The sequence below is a fragment of the Macrobrachium rosenbergii genome, chromosome 27, assembly GCF_040412425.1.
Source record: "Macrobrachium rosenbergii isolate ZJJX-2024 chromosome 27, ASM4041242v1, whole genome shotgun sequence".
NCBI classification, from domain to species: Eukaryota; Metazoa; Arthropoda; class Malacostraca; order Decapoda; family Palaemonidae; genus Macrobrachium; species Macrobrachium rosenbergii.
In genome coordinates, this window is record NC_089767.1 from 20,162,009 (window position 1) to 20,179,523 (window position 17,515).

General features: G+C 32.9%; 1 protein-coding gene across 2 annotated transcripts in view; it reads right to left on the reverse strand.

Moving 5' to 3' along the window:
• LOC136853460 (uncharacterized) overlaps nucleotides 1-17,515 on the reverse strand; it is a 456,271-nt gene that overhangs the window by 282,449 nt on the left and 156,307 nt on the right. For both annotated transcript variants that reach the window (XM_067129055.1, XM_067129054.1), the window contains exon 5: nucleotides 11,238-11,301. The gene's annotated coding sequence lies outside the window, so the exon portion shown is untranslated. The remainder of the gene's footprint in view (nucleotides 1-11,237; nucleotides 11,302-17,515) is intronic.

The window sequence follows — 17,515 nt, forward strand, 5'->3', positions numbered from 1 at the left end:
GCTGATCCACTAAGCCTCTGGTGGTTATTCCTATTTTGAATTCGTAAGGTTATTTACATTTTTTTTATTATTAACTGAACATTTTCAATATTATAATTAGTAGTATATATACTGGTTATTTATTGATATTTAATGGGTAATTTAGTTTGTATGTGTTAGGTAGGAGTAATATTAAGTTTCCCCTCTTATTTTCTCCTACTTCCTTCTACCTAACTTAGTTTCTTAGGATATATTTCTGGCCAGTAATTTATAAGGTACCTACTTGAAGTCATCTTTAAAAATATCCTATTTCTTGGTTTAGGGTTTAGTTTAGTTTTAGGTGATCTTAAGGTTGGTTCATTTTTGATATATATATATATTCATTTTGATTTATTTTTACCAACCATTATTCTTTCTTTTGTATAAATAAATATTGTAACTTTTGTTGAGGTGTTTGTTCTTTTGTTCCTGGCTTTCTGTGTTGCATTTTTACTGCCCGCAAATTCTGAGTAGAGACAAGAACCCTTGAAATTACGGCCGTAAATAAGGTCGTAACAATATGGCGACCGTGACAGGGCGGCTCTGTTTTGGCTGGCGGGGTTGTTACGGCATTGGAGGGGAGCATGAGTGAAAAAAAAAATAATAATCTTTTTTTTTTTTCTTTTAGGTGGGGAGGTGTCACGTTAAGTGATGGTTTTGCGGGAACTGCTGGTTCCCCGCTCGTTCCCTTTTGTGGATTGCTGCCTCCTTACCTTCAAGTTTTTTTTTGTTTTGATGTTCTCGTCGGTGAGCTGCCGTTTTTCTTTCGTCAGTCGGGTCTGGTAGGGCAGCGAAGGTAGCGGCAGTGGCAGCAGCAGCAGGCAGTTTTTGGAGTCGACGTTGGTCGAGTTTTTGAGCAGCAAATTGGAGCACGCCTACGAAGTGGAGCACGACGTAGAGGTGGTGTGTGACCATGAGTAGTCGTGTGACCACGAGCTGCTCATCTTTGATGACAGCGTGAGGCTGTCCTGACGTCTCCATCGGGGTATTCTGGTTGGTGAGTTCTTGTCCCTGTTGCACAGCTGAGGGCTGTCTTGGTGCCCCGATGGAGGACGTATGTTTGGTATTTTTTTTTCTGCCTGCTGTTGTTTATTTTTTTTTTTTTTTTTTTTAGAGCTACTTTTTGTTTATGAAGTTAATTGTTTGTTTAACTTGATTTTGTTTAGCGCTGCCTTTTGGCCTTTTTTGTACTTATGGTTTTTATCTTTTTACCAGACCTGACTCACTTGTAAATACTTGCCTTAATAAATTAATATTAAGCTTTCTTTATTGTTTTTGTTGTTTTCTCCTCCTTTGTTTGTTGCATCTGCCGTCAGTCATGACAGCCCCGTCCTGAGTATGTTAAAGAACCTGCATAACGGCCCACTCGGGTCGTTACACATTACAATATATAATGTGTGTTTGTATGATGCTAGTGGCATTTTTAAATATATTTTAGAAGCTGGAGTTTTACATAAGATATAATTTTGTTTCCTACAAGTTTTAATTATAATATGAATATACTACACTCTGTAGTCCTTTGATTAACATCGGCGTCAATGACCATAGAAGTCACGACGCCTGATAGCTTAAAATCATTCATTCATTCATTCATTGTTAAACAAAATACACATAAATTCTTGACAATTACTGTTAAATACTTCAGCATGGTGTTTTGTGTATTAGACTTTAGAAAACAATAAAATAAAAAACTGATTTGTTTAGTAGTGCGCATGGAAACCGGAATTTTGAGATGAGGAATACGAAATGCTGTAAACTAGAAAGGTGTAGCTTGACATATTCACCCTATCCTAACCTGACCTTGGTCGTCAATGAATTATAAACAATATTTATATGCATTATTTGTTTTTTTGTGCCTCCCTTAACCTACCCTTCTTGTCAGTTTATGAGGAATCATACACAAAGGTGATAGTCCTTTTACATAAACGATTGCACAAGTAAATGCCTTCTCAAAAGATTATTATGAATTCTTTTACATGAAGAGAGTAGACCCTCTTTTGAACAGGTTTTGTTGAAAAGAACAGCAGCACCAGTTAAATTGATTACATATACAGTTTTTAAAATTTTTTATATTACTCTCTTTTGTAAAATATTAATATCTACTAAAAAGTTGGTCGATGTTCATAATATGGATAAGGGAAAGGCAGGAGTTCTGAATTCTCACACGTACTTATTCATGTACACTCGGGCGGAAGTTAAACATGGAGTGGAGATTCCGTAGAGTTTCAAGCAGGCTGCCTGCGGTAGCTAAAATTTCAAAGTCTTTCTCAAGTGGTAGAGATACTCGAAGGGGTTTCCTAAGGGCGCCGAGCTTCAGCCGTATTGTCGGCTATCTTCTGGACGGGGTCGGCTGGCTCTGAATAGAATTGGCTCATCAGGCGGTATATAAATGGTCCAAGATCGTTAACAGTAGAGGAGCTGAACATCAGCCAACTTTTTAGCAGATATTAGCATTGAAGAAGAGAGTAATGCGAATTGAAAAACTGGGTATATATAATTGATTCTTTTTATCTCTGTTACTCCTTCATAATAGAGTACCTCTGTCGTTTGTGAAGTAAATTATTACACGAAGATTCATGGAAAGTACATAGTTTTTACAAAATCTGAAATACAACCATGTACACAGGAGACCATGTTCTGTGATACGTATGGAAGAAAATAACGGTGAGTATAGAATGACAACGATTCACCGTTTGTAAAAATGAAATCAATTGCTGTTGAGTTCAAGAAAGAAATGTTATTTGCTTCTTTAAAATTACACCTCTTATAATTCCATAGCCCAACATTACTCTTCAAAAGACTAGAGTTTCATCATTTTTTCATACAGTCCTCGAGAATGACAGGATAAAATTTGAACGGAAGCAGAGGCGTAGGAAAAAATTCCTGTGACATACATCAAGTAAAACAGAGAAAAAACCGTCTCTCGGCAAGAAAAACTCTCCCTATAACAAAGGCTCGCTATTTTTCATTAGGTTTTATGGCTCTATATCAAAACGACAATTCATGTACGATCACGCACGGCCAGGTTGAAATAGCTACACGGACGTGACCAAATGAACCACTAAAGAAACGGAGGTAGGGTGTTCCTAACAGCCCCAGAATTCTTTCAAGGACTCATTTTTATTTACGTGGACGACCATAAATTGTAATTAAGGGCGGTACAGTTTCTTTGTTTTGTTTTTATCTTTATCTTTTCTTGTATTTTCTGATTAGTAACTGGCCGAGTTCTACAAATTTCACTTTACGGTCATCCTCTTGCGTATTTTTCTAAGTTAACACACACACAACAGCACATAAACGGAAGTATACACACACATACATATATATATATATATATATATATATATATATATATATATATATATATATATATATATATATATATATATATATATATATATATATACATACATACTATATATATGCATACATACGCATATATATATTATATTAGGTTACTCGTGTCGTCAATTCATATGACAAAATATAATAATAATAATAATAATAATAATAATAATAATAATAATAATAATAATAATAATAATAATAATAATAATAATAATAATAATAATAATAGCGTGCCATCGTCTCATTTCTTAAGGATATCTTTACAATAAGAATAATTTTTTCTAGGGCTTAAATTTGGAAACTAGATGTAGTTTGATTTACATGGAAAAGAATACAAAAAAAATGCAATTCTCTGGAGACAGTATCTAAGCTTCCCCTGATTAGTGAAATATGGTAGCATAAGCATTTTACAAAAAAAATAAATGTAACTGCAAATGGAACCCCGTAGTTGTATTTATTTACCTGCAAGAGAAATACAGGATCGAGACAAAAAGTTAAAATCGGTGAAGTCAGAATTCAGTATTAGATTATATAACCAATTTTGATGTTCCTGCTGCCACTCGAAACAAATAAAAATGGAAAAATACGATGTGTGAGTGTGTGAGTGTATGTTTGTGTAACAACATAATAGTGTATCTCTTCGGTTTAGTAATCTATTGATATAAAAAGTCATATACAGAACGAAAAATCAGATATTCTTAAAGCCACAAATTCTTTTTAAAAACTCGACATCAACGATAATCCGAAAGCAATTAAAGGATATAGTTAAACTCGCCCTGAATCCACCGGTATTCAGGAAAAGTATTCCTTGTTTTAATTGGAGGATGCCACTGCCAAACCCCAGTGGATTGCATGACACTGCAGTGTAACCATTTTGGAATGAAAATAAACTGAAGACCGTTTGTCCGCTTACTAAAATAATCCTGCGAATGCAATTACACGAATTACTGTTATTATGAAGGTTCCTAAAAAGTACCTTCCACGGTAACTTCACCATAGCGATTTGCTTACTGGCAGCTAGTGTATATATAGGAGGATATGAATTTAGTCCATTAGCACTAAATTTAGCCCAATCTTTGACTTGGTATATTATAAGATTCTTACATAGTTTAGGTACCTGTTCCTCTTAAAAAATGTGTAGATTATGAAAGCCAGTAGTTTTTGGTATTTTTGAGAGCCTAGAAAATTCGTGTTTTATGTTTTTGAACCATTTTTGCGTTTAATCTTTGCCAACCGTTGCTGAGGAAACAAAAAATTAGCACTGGGGAAAAACCTTCAGTGAAAGTTCAGAGGTCAAAGCAAGCTTACAAAACTTCCTCAGTTTACACCCTGTAACAATGTGATCATATTATTTCATGGGGAAACACACACGAACATACAAACACTGAGTAAATTGAAAAAACGGAGTCCAAGATCCTTCGTCGTTACTCTTACGGAATTTCCGAAGCGCAGTTGGCCCCTGTTTCATTCGTGGCAAATTTAATATTCTTTCTCCTCAGTATTGTCTTCAGTGATACAGTATGTTAATCCTTGCCTCTCAAATGCTTTTCAGAACACGACTACCTTCCCGATAACTACATATAATCCTGCAGGTTTCTATTGATACCAGATCATTTTGTGAAATAAAGTTTGTAAAACAGCCAATCCTTGCAATGATCAACTACGTTGTAGAGGATCAAAGACAATAAAAACCGACTAAAAAAAAAAATTCAGCCGAAGTTTCTTCGGCGCAATCGAGTTTTCTGTACAGCGTATAATCAAGGCCATCGAAAAGAGATCTATCTTTCGGTGGTCTTGGTATAATGCTGTATGGGCCGCTGCCCAAGAAACTTTAACCACGGCCCGTCAGGTGTAGGCCCTTTATCGTTACCAGAAGCACGATTATGGCTAACTTTAACCTTAAATAAAATAAAAACATACTAAGGCTAGAGGGCTGCAATTTGGTATGTTTGATGATTGGACGGTGGATGATTACCATACCAATTTGCACCCCTCTAGCCTCAGAAGTTTTTAAGATCTGAGGGCGGACAGAAAAAGTGCGGACGAACCGACCAAGCCAGCATAGTAGTTTTCTTTTACAGAAAACTAAAAAAACTGATCACTGCATGCTTAGTGTACATGAAAATGAAATGAAGTTGGAGCTACGACATCAAACCAACAAAAATTAATTAGGTTAATTTAGTCGAAACCAGAGGCGTCCGTAGAAGCATCTGCAGTGGACACACATAATAGGTTAGGGCTCCTCTGAGGTCTGCAATAACATGCTCCCGTGTGCCATGTTGGATTCAAAATTAAAAGGATGATGTTAGAGGAAGGCAATCCTGTAACATCCCCTACCACTTCGCCATATGATGTTATTTTTTTTTATTTCTTTATCTGATTAAAACTTCTCGTTTTTTCATTTTATTAACGTCATTATGATTCATTAGTATAAAAACACAAAGGTTTATTCTAAAAATCTTCCACAATCTTTATTTCATAAAGGCAGTAATCTTTTTTATCGAATTATAAAAACTGAAAAGATTTTAAATGGTATACCTAAATGTATTTTGGCCTTGGAAATTAAATCATTTATTATTGTATTACAAAATCAAATAAGTCTGCTTGCCGTTCAGATTCAGTAAAATAACTTAAGAAAGTTACCAACAATGCAGGTGTTAAGAAACAAATACATCACGCTGTCTAAACAAATGTTATATAACTTTACTTGCAAAGGTCTACGCTTTTAGCAGTACCTGTTGAACCCCCATTTCATTACTGCACTGATGTACCTTCATGAAGCAAAGAATGGAAACTGGTTACTGTTTCTTTGCACAATTAGCAAATAATCAATGATGATGTTAAAAGCCATTGTGTAAATGGCCAGTAGGTTGGTACCAAACTCGAATGTGCGGGTACATGAGATTCGCGTTTTCGAATATCAACGACTACTTCCAAACTACAAATATGAGACATATTTTTTAAATAGTTATGAAACCAAGGATGACCTCATTTTGAGGTATTTATGTGATGCAAATTAGACCCAAGACATTCCAAGTATTTCCACTAGACTGGTGTATATTAGGCCATAAAATCCATTATTTTACGGAAGCGGGAATGGAACAGATGAGTTTTAGAGGAACTGTTTCATTTTAAACAAGAAACTATTACATAAACTAAATCACAAAGGAGTGACATGGTTTAAATAAGCTAATATGTTCTTATGATATGTAAATATTACAGGCAGCTTTATTCTTGAGTAATACCTTTTAATCTTAGAGAAGCTTTTCGTGTTTTAAGCGATCGAAATTTAACTAGCAATATCTAAATCAGCAATACTTATTAATAAACCTCTCATATTTCCAGGAAATAACCACAACCGCCTTTAGGACACCATTCCAGAACGGCGAAATCATTTTCGCATTTCCGTAAGGAAATAATCAAAGCAAGCAAAATGGAATATAATAAATCACGAGAACCGTAAGCAAAAATATAACCACTATGGCAACGAAATTAAACTCGGTAAGAGAAACAGCGAAATTTCATTAAAACCGCCAGTCTTCATTAGCACACCCAAATGTCCAGAAAATCCAACCGCGGTGGAAAGGAAATTCTGACAAATCCATCGCAGATACATGCAACGCGAAGGTGTCATCGAAAAGACTGCGAAAAAAGAATGGCAGATTGTGAAGGAAGGCGCGTCGAGTAAAAAGGGAAAACGAAACGCCCCCTTGCCTTTTGTTTTACTATCAATTAAAACGAAAAGATTTCCCGACCGTGTCTCCCTTACGCTACAGCAGTTTCCTTTATTCCATTCCACGGCAGCCTTTCGCGCGCACGAGAGAGAGAGAGAGAGAGAGAGAGAGAGAGAGAGAGAGAGAGAGAGAGAGAGAGAGAGAGAGAGAGCTTTTGAATGTTCCTCTTGAAAATAATAACTTTAGCGTATGAATACACTGATCCCTTCGACATACTTTTATCCTTTTCACATATAAAGATGCTACTTTCAACACGGAGAAATACCCAAGCAGATAAATCAGAGAGAAATGGAAGAAATAAAAAAATTGAAAAAAGCACATAAAGCCTATTTTATACGAGAAGTAAATTTCAGGAGCCTCCTACCAGAATCCATTTGCCAACACCAAAGAATTTCCTGCTCCTCATCGACAGCTCAAACCATTAAAAGCCCAAACCCTTCCCTTCCACCACCTCCATTATCACCAGCTTTTTTGGGGCTCCTTCTTCCACCACTTTCGCCCGAAAATCAGTTTTCACCCTCACACAATCCATCACATATGCAGCCGCTAGTCAAAGGACCAATTTGCCGGGGTTGCCATTAACCAAGGACCTTATTAGCTACAAACTCCATCTGTCAAGGCTCCATTTCCGCAGCCCCCATTGTGGAAGTCCTCTTACGCATTCTACTTTCCAGCAAATGACGCTGACAAATAGGAATAGTAATTGGCTGTCAGAAATAGACTGCTAATTTTACTCAGTACATTAAAAGGCTAGGGATGAGCAAAATACTGATGAAGACTTTGTCTCATATAACTGAAATTTTAAACATACATACATAGATACATGCATACATGCATACATACATACACACATACACAAAAAAATGAGACCGTGATATGCTTTACTGTGTAAAATCACTAATAAATAGCAATAAACTATACAACATGAAATTTTTAAAAGTTTTTCCTGACTGAAGAAAACGTATCTCTGTTACCTTATTTTTGGCAAATACGTTTTTTACATAAAGCTTATAAAAAATTGTTTTTCAGTAGCTGCAAGATGCCATTATGACCCTTTACATTTGTTTAAATTTCAAAGAAAAATATCTCTATAAAAACTCCTAACATAGTAATAAACATTCGTTCAAATTTATATTAATATGTAATATACAATAAGTTATTACAAAAATAACTTATTACATTTAGCAGAATGGGCAATTGATTGCTGGATCAGTCATACTTTATTATTGGTAGATGTTTATAACAAATTAAAAGAAATATTCCTCTGAATCACTGTTGATGTTTTATTTTTCATTTTTAATGTTTTGACTTATTTTCTCGTACTCATTTAAATAAAATGCAATGGTATGAATTTATATAAATATTTTTATATATTTGTGGACAATCAAATCACTGATAAAGTTTTCTTTAACAGTGTATAAATTGAACCCTGATTTAAAAACGGTTTTGCATGAGTTTCATCCGTAATTTGGCAGTTAAAGACTGAATGTGAATTAGGACTTGTTTTTGCCTCATTTTCATTCATTGCTCATTCAATGCTGTTTAAAAACCTGCCTCGTATAATAACCACTGTGCATGCTGCTAATGTGTTTGCATTTCTGATGGAAAGAATTAAGTGTGTGTAAACTTTACATGTTTTCGTTTCCATTTAAAATATTGGTATATATTAGTTCATTCAATGTAGTTGCTTTCATAAAATTATAAAAGCAACTTCTTTGTTCTCAGATTAAACTACAATATTCTGATGGCACCAGCTTTTGCTACATGCGCACTCCTTCCTGATGAAATTGCAAGAAAACAAAAAATATTCTCAATACCTTTTCAGTGCAAGCAATTAATAACAGTGGAAAACACTTTAAAAAAATACTTTTTTCTGACAAAGCTGTTTAAAGATTAAACATGTAGCAACCATATCACAATAAAATAGAATTAAAAGAGTGTTTCCAATCCCGTGAAACCTACAAAGGAACAAGAAAACAATCATTTTGTTACCATAAAACAAGAAGCCTCAGAAATTTTCATCCATATTAAAGTTATTTGTTGATGCTTCTTGCGGGCATCATTCAATTTTGGTCTTGCGGTCTGAAAGAATGTAATTCCTCCAGATAAGTGGGTGGAACGACATAGCAGTTCGTTAAAAGATTCCACAGAAATTTGCAATTAGGTTAAAAGGAACAACAATCGATATTAATTTCATAAGGGACCTTTTTTTTTTTTGCCGTTTCCTAAACTCATCTCCTCAGTTGGCATGCTATGCCTGTGAAGGTCATGGCTGGATGCAATTTACTTCTCAGATGGCTTCGGATATGTTAGCAAGGATACCTAGACAAAGAACTGCGTACGATCCAGTAACATCTAACGCATTTCGCCGGACCCAGTTTGCATTATCGAGAAGGCTATCAACAAAGTGAACAAAGAATACTGCAGAGGTCCCATAAATAACAAATAATACATTTCAATGACAAAACAAAGCTTCCTTTCGTTGGGAACATCATAAAAGCAACTGAACACCTTATACATAAATTTTAGTCATTATCCAAAATCCATCGGGAGTTTACCAATTAATACATTTAAATTAAAAAAAAAAAAAGACGCCGGTGTTTACAAGATTCCATGCAGTAACTGTAATGGAATTTACGTTGGGGAGAAAAATATATCCATCTCACAAAGATTAATCAGCACGATATGTTTTAGAGAGCTCTGGAATTTCGTGCTTATGAGGGATAGTGGCCATACCACAATTGGTGTGGGGCCGAGCTGCTTTTCAAAAGTAGCTGCCCGTACAAAAGGAAAATTCTGGAATCCGCCCAGATCAGTCAAACTAACATTATAAACCTGTCAGAACATTGGAAATCGGATTTAACCCTCGAGTTAATATCAAAAACTATTCTCAAGCAGATAAGCCCACCAGACTCGACACAGGTGGGAGCTAACGAGAACCAAAACCCTTTCCATCCAGGAACAACCGACTTCCACATACCACCAACGTCGTATTGCTACTCAACAACTGTCCAAAATTTCACCAGTGATCAAAATTACAGAATACTTGGTATTCGAAATATATGGCTGTAATGTGTAGATTACGTTTTTACTAGCCTCTACCTTCATTTATATAGAATTCCGTTTTCTCTCCCTAAAAAAAAAAAAAACAGAAGCTACTGCCTAATTCATTCTTTAAACGTTGAATCTTTCATGAAACTTGTGTAAAAAAACTTCGATAACATAAGCTACTTTATATACGTACATAGAAAGCTCATCAATTGGTTATTCAACCCCGAACACAACTGCCTCACTCACCCCTAACCTGAACGTACAAAGGATATGATTTCTCTAATCCTATAGCTTTTCCCCTTTGTCTCCCCGGCAACTTTCTGCACCTTCCAAATTATATATTCTTTTCAACATCCGATGATCCTCCTTTCTTCCCACAGGATCAGACCCTCTCAGGAAAAATTTCCGTCCATTCGTCCGTTTATGGAAACATTTTTTTTCATCAGTTCTACATGTATCCATATTTATCACCCATATTTTTTTTTATATCCTATACACTATACAAACAATTCTGTCGATATCATCAATCTGTTCTTCTTTCACTGGTATTCGACACCCACGCCTCATTTCTATAAAGGAGAGCTGTGTCGACTGTTTCTTCATACAATCCGATCTACGTTTCCATAAACAACCCCAAGTGCTTTCCACATCCCTTTCTCACACCCTACTACATTTTTTGGTTTGCCCCTTCTTTTATCCACACCACGTCTTCTCTTTTTGTACCATCTTCCGCTAAATTTACTACTAAATACATGCATGACTCAACCAGTTACACTCTTAAACATCTTTAGTAACAATAATTTCCTCATCTTAGTTTTCATTAACTCCTATAACTTTACGTTTACCTTTCTCCTCTTGCAAATACATTCAGGATGTTTTCTTTTTGGTCGCAGCTTTTACACATTATAAATGATCAGTATTGTCCTGTCTGGTAAAATCAGCTATATGCCATTCCATCCACAAATCATTCGCATCTTAGAAATTTTTCATCCCATATCTCTTGTCCTCTCTCTGACTTTCAACATCAGTTCATCAATAATGATATTAAACATCAGTGTAAACATAACAAACTTTCCTCAGACTTACTTTTACCAGTGGTTCCCAACCTGGGGGCGTCAGCAATTTCCAGGGGGGGGGGGAGCCGCAAGCCCTAGGAAAAATGAAAAATTACCTAATCATATTCATTATTCTCTTGACAAGAGCGAGGAACTAATATTCAGAAGTTTATGAAAAAAATGCAAAAGTATCTCCTTATAACGTTAGTTTCATATATATATATATATATATATATATATATATATATATATATATATATATATATATATATATATATATATATAAATATATATATATATATATATATATATATATATATATATATATATATATATATATATATATATATATAAATAAATAAATATATATATACATATATATATATATATATATATATATATATATATATATATATATATAATGCTGCTATGTCATTGGGCTTAAGAATGACAACACCCCTTCTCTTTCTCTTTTTTTTTTTCTTTAAACCTGGGAGGGAATTTTACTCATAGACGCAAGGAGGGGCGTGGAGGGAAGGACCAACTCTCAGAAGGACGTGGTAATAAAAGGTCAAAAACCAATGTTTTACACCAAATCATTCACAATCCTTCCAGCATATTCTAGCGCACACTTTGCTTCATATAGGCCTAACCACGATCACTCTTTGTTGATCCTGACTTAATTTGCGTGTCTATGTTATATTTTTGCGATATATATATATATATATATATATATATATATATATATATATATATATATATATATATATATATATATATATATATATATATAAATAGTTTTTGTTACTGATAACCACCTCTTGATTTTTTAAGCTAACAAATATTAAACCATAAATACCGCTTAATATCGACTTCACCTTACCTTGGGAATAACTTACACCCAAGGGAAATATATATGATAAGTGCTTCTGCCCCGCCCAGGACTGGTTCCTACGCCTTTCGGTTTTGATACAGTGTGTGTGTGGGTGTGTGTGTGTGTGGGAATGTTGGTGTATAATTTTATCTTTGTGGATATATATAATTGCATCATATATCTTCCCAAAGGTAGATAGGCGGTTATGTGTCTCTCCTACTGTTCCATAAATGAAACTGGACTGGCGTCCAGATGCGTGCAGAGCTCAATAAATCTATAATGCTTCACTGAATTATATATGGTAAAGTGATGTGCAACAAAAAGGTGCGACTGGTAGCCAGTCAGTAATAACTTTACCCGATTTCTGAAGGCTACAAGAACTAATATAACGACAGCCAACCTGTTAGCATCGATACTAAGAAAATAAATACAAAAACACCCATTTTGCTTTTAATATTACGTTTGAAAAAATTGGAGAGTATAGGAAATTACACGACCAGCATCATATACTTATTCTTCAATATGGTTTTTCATCCTCCTTTTTACTTGGAAGCATCAGTTGTTATTAATTCTTTGTGAAACAGAATAATAATAATAATAATAATAATAATAATAATAATAATAATAATAATTATAATAATAGTTACGAAAGAACATGTCAGAATTGCTGTAATAAAAAAAAAATTCAGCTTCATATGTTTTGCATATATTTAGCCTAAGGAGAAATCCATCCAGATTTCGGTGGCCTTCGGCCGAAATAAACTATTGGACAGATGCAGTCTCCTGACACGTGTGCAATGGAACTCAACTCGAGTATATTGACAAAACTTTGAAAACAATCCACTCAGTGGTTTTTGCAGTACCAGAGGGAAATATTCCTTTTTTATTCGTTTATATTTGCTTTGTTCTTGCGCGTGGGGAGCTGCAATGACACAGCAGATAATATGGGGGCTTTCGATCACCTTTGTACGTTGTCTATTTTGAAATTCGACTTCGACTTGAAATTTAGAATATATGAAAATGTCAGCTCTAACGAAACAATTATGATAGCTCCTTAGTCGTATTCATCTGAACATATTTCTACGAGTACAATAAACGCAAATTTCCAGAGAGTAACTAATAGTCCACGAAAAATAATCAAGTTTCAACCACTGGGAAGTGGAAAATCTTGCCCGGATGGGTTAAAAACTTTTACTAAATGTGCTGACAAAGCTGTTTCAATAATGAATTCAATGTAATAAACTATGACTTAATGATTACATATTCTTCATACTCTAAATGATAAATTAATATATAATGTGGTAATGCAATACAAATATCATTTGATAATGCTCATTAATCATTATGCCAGCATGGAATTTATATGGTTGAAACGTCAAAGTAATGAGCATAGACAGGTTTATTTATATATATATATATATATATATATATATATATATATATATATATATATATATATATATATATATATATATATATATATATATATATATATATACATTTATATAAATATATACATATAAAATATATACATATAAATACATTATTATCACTTTTGAAACGTGATTCATTTATCACACATTACCACAGGTGAAAAATAAGAGAGACAGGATGTAGGTCTGACCGGTTTCGACTTTATTTTCAATGGCTCGGAAATAAAGTCGAAACCGGTCAGACCTACAACCTGTCTCTTATTTTTCACCTGTGGTATATATATACATATATACAGAATATATGCGTATATATATATATATATATATATATATATATATATATATACATGTATACAGAATACATGGGTATATATATATATGTATATATATAATATATATATACAGATATATATATCTATTATGTATGTGTATGTGAATATATCCATTTGACAAATAAGAATGATAATAACATTAATGATAATTAATATATATGGAGAAAAAATTTATTTAAAATATAAGAGCAAATAATATTACATTTCCTGCTTTAAAAAAATGTGATTTCGAGCCTGCTCCGCCTCCACTATTATCACCACCACTATTTTTTGCTTCATCTTCCATCACCCTTCCTATATTCAGATTCAGCCCTCACAAAATCTATCGCATAGGCAGCCATTAGTCAAAGGTCTAATTTATCGAAGATCCCATTAGCCAAGGCTCCCAGTTACTACGTACCCTTTTAGACAGGTTCCCATAATGTGAGGACCATTGTGAAAATTTTCATATATATATATATATATATATATATATATATATATATATATATATATATATATATATATATATATATATATATATATATATATATATCGCTCATTTGCCAGAAGAGTGACAAAACTCAAAAAATGTGTTTTTGAATTACTGATACTAGCAGATAGCCCGTTCTTTGTTTAATATTGTGGTAAAAACGTCTTATTCGTATTTGTAATACGAACTGCTAGAGGGCATGACATGTCACTATTACACTATAGAGAGTATAGGGAGTTTTAAACTTTAAAATGCTTCTCCTGAAAAATAGCAATATAAATATATATATATATATATATATATATATATATATATATATATATATATTTGTGTGTATATACATATATATATACACATATACATACATAAACACACAAACACACATATATATACAGTATATATTTGTGTGTAGTATATACATATATATATATACAAAATAAGAAGGCCCATAAAACATATTTAAACAAACACATAAACTTGTTTCTGTGCCCTGTTCACAGAATATTTCCATAATGGGCAAATATGAATGTCAGTAATATAAAACACTATTTAAACAAACCATATATTTCGGGCACTTTGTTTCTGTGTGTGACCATAGGGCAAATATGAATGTCTTTTCCTGTAATACTACAGTGTATATATATATATAAAAACACTATTTAAATAAACCATATATTTCGGGCACTATATATAACATACAGAAACAATATATATATATATATATTTTATATATATTATATATTACAGGAAAAGATATATATATATATATATATATATATATATATATATATATATATATATATACATATATATATAAGTATACATATTTATACACACATATAGAAAACACACAAAAATATCAAAGAATGGTGTTCACTATTTAAAATAGCATTTCACCCTCTTTTAAACTTATGGAGATCGTCATCCATAACTTTGACAATACGATTTTTCCATAGTTGTTAACGCCGCTGCTGAAATAGAACCAAATATTCACCTATTTTCCAAATACCATCCGCAGTTTGACATTATCTTCACTATTTTGAAAGTAACTGATATGGACATGTAACTGATATTTGAAATTGTCAAAAGCAAATGCATTTAAGTCTCTGTTATTTGATTCATTATAACTAAAAAAATTTCAATTTAGTATACAAGTTAAAAGGCATTATAACCACATTAGGATAACAATGCCAAATTTTATCATATTCGCTATACGTTAGAAATCAGGCGAAAAACAGGGATTTCAAAATTAGTGTTAAATGAATCGCCATATACCCATTATTACTATCTCTTAATGGGATGCCATATAGTCAACAGGTGGTATCTTTAAGGGTAGCTTGTTGCACACCTTTCTAGTCATTTGCATTCAGATCTTAAACCCCGCATATTAATATTAAAAAGAATTGAGCAATTCTTCTTATTAATTCTTCATTCCTAATGAAATACCAAATATATGAAAAGCGTTTCATGTGGAAATTTTTCATGATCCTACTACTATTGGTGTTTGGACTAAAATACTCAAATTCCGTTTACAACCACATACGCACACATACACCGCATATATATATATAATATATATATATATATATATATATATATATATATATATATATATATATATATATATTTTGTTTATATATATACAGTATATATATATATATATATATATATATATATATATATATATATATATACATATATATATATATATATATATATATATATATATATATATAAATATATATATCTGTGTCAAAAATACATTTATTTTGCACTTAATATATCTTTTGAAACATCTTAGCCTTCCAATCTACTTAAATATTTTTAAATATGAACGCTATATAACCATACAAGGAAATTAATCAGAGAAGATTAAAGGAAAAAAATAATAACCTTATGCCGAATTTTCATGTTAATCCGAACTCCGTTGTTTAAGCACTAAATATGGTTTTCCACCGCTTAACAATCTAAACCTCATCAACGACATCTAAAGACCCTAAACGGGAAAAAACATCCTATGATCCATCACTTTCATCATCACCATCATCATCCTCTGTTCTGACTCTTCCAGCACCTTTCACTAAATTAGATTTCACCCTCACAAAATCCATCACATAAGCGGCCACAATCCAAAGGCCAAATTGCCTGGGCTTCCTCTAAACATAGACTCCCTCAACTGGGAACCCCGTTAGGCAGGGAGCCATATACGATGCCCTCGTGAGGAAATCTTGTTACTTATTCAGATTTCATACAAAATAGTAGAGTATGAGAGAGTTATTTAAATGTCGAAATACATACTTGATTTTCTTTTACATTTCGTCAATCAAAAAAATGTAATACATATTCTTAATGCCTAAAAAATGCATCATATATATATATATATATATATATATATATATATATATATATATATATATATATATATATATATATATATATTATATCCATATCTATATAAGTCTGTATGTGTACATTTGCACACACATACACACACACGCACATACATATATATACATTATAGATATGTGTGTAAAATTATGTGTGCACATAATTCACCGGAATACGTGAATTATATGCGCAAAAAGCCACAAAGAAAAGTGAAACGGGAGATATGGTCGTTACCTGTTTCATCTATGCAGAAAAATATTTACATTGCATACGTTAGGGTGAGATCACATTACATACATAAATACGGTTAAAAATAGACTGTTGACAACTGGAAAGGACAACTGGGCCCTTTCTGACAAATGTGAGAGATATTCGGAAACGTTGTTTTAGAGGACACCTGATGTGGATCGTTTGTTTGTGGAAAATTACAATTGTACATTTTATATGCTTTCGTACAGATTTATGTAGTGATGTGCGTAGTAAATAGTTAGAATATATCTTCAAAAAACTTTATTAGGCGGAAAATGCGTTTTATTGTCTGAAAATATTTCTGCCAAACGAGAGCCTTCAGAAACCGCAACCCTCCACCAAAACTGACTGGCCCACCCTATCCGACGTACCGAAATGGCACTTTTCCAGATTGAGGGTTTTTCCAAACTCTAATTACTTGGTGCTAGTCACTTTTTGTATTCTTGTTTATGTGCAATCTTATAACTAAAATGGAGCACCAGCTGTCTACACGTTCATTGCTAATAATTCATCTTTGAAGCTATATTGCAGAAGTACTTATCAATAATAATTGTCATATAT